We start from the raw sequence: 804 nt of genomic DNA on the forward strand, positions 1-804 counted from the left end.
AAGGTCTCCCCTCAGCCTCCTTTTCTCCAGGCTCAACAACCCCAGTTCCCTCAGATGTTCCTCATCACACTTGTGCTCCAAACCCTTCCCCAGCTTCATGGCTCTTCTTCAAAGCAGCAAGGAGGAGTCTCCTCATCTGCTCCAGCTTCGCTGTTGAGTCACTGCACATCCCTCTGCCAAGCCACCACACCTCCCTGGTGCTTTGGTCTACTAATGAAGTCATTTGGATAATAAATACTTGGATAATAGACATGTGTCAGTGAGGGAGGGTCTGTGGTTGTCAAGCTTCAGCATTTAGAAAAAACCCAACAAAAGGGATTATCAAAGGATTTTGGAGCCTTATATTTTAGGCAGGTAGAAAAGTTCTTCCTACAGGAGAGGTCACAGAGCTGTGGGAAGAGAAGCAGCAGCAGATCCCTCCTGGAGGGGTCAAGGACCGTGTTTTCCTCCCTCTCATCATATCCCACCACGTAGGAGCTCCGGGACAGAAGGAGATTCCCTGTGAGGCTCAAGTAGAGTTTGTGTCCTTACTAATGAGGAAAAATTAACTTGGGGTCTATAAATAGAGCGAGTTGGTGCTAAGAATAAGCGCTGATGCTCACCAGAGATAGGAAAGGGCACATAAATATACCCCCCCCACCACGCTGAGGGGTCAAGGGACAGAGGTTTGACATCCAACCCCTGTGCCACCAGCCCCAGGGGCTGTGGGGAAGGGGACACCCCCTTTCCCCCAGCCAGGGGGGTCACAGGGGTTATCCTCCCCTTCAAGGGGATCCCCCAAACATCCCCTGGGCGCTCTCTAGT

This window comes from Antrostomus carolinensis, unplaced genomic scaffold (assembly GCF_000700745.2).
Source record: "Antrostomus carolinensis isolate BGI_N321 unplaced genomic scaffold, ASM70074v2 scaffold32585, whole genome shotgun sequence".
In the NCBI taxonomy this organism is placed as follows: Eukaryota; Metazoa; Chordata; class Aves; order Caprimulgiformes; family Caprimulgidae; genus Antrostomus; species Antrostomus carolinensis.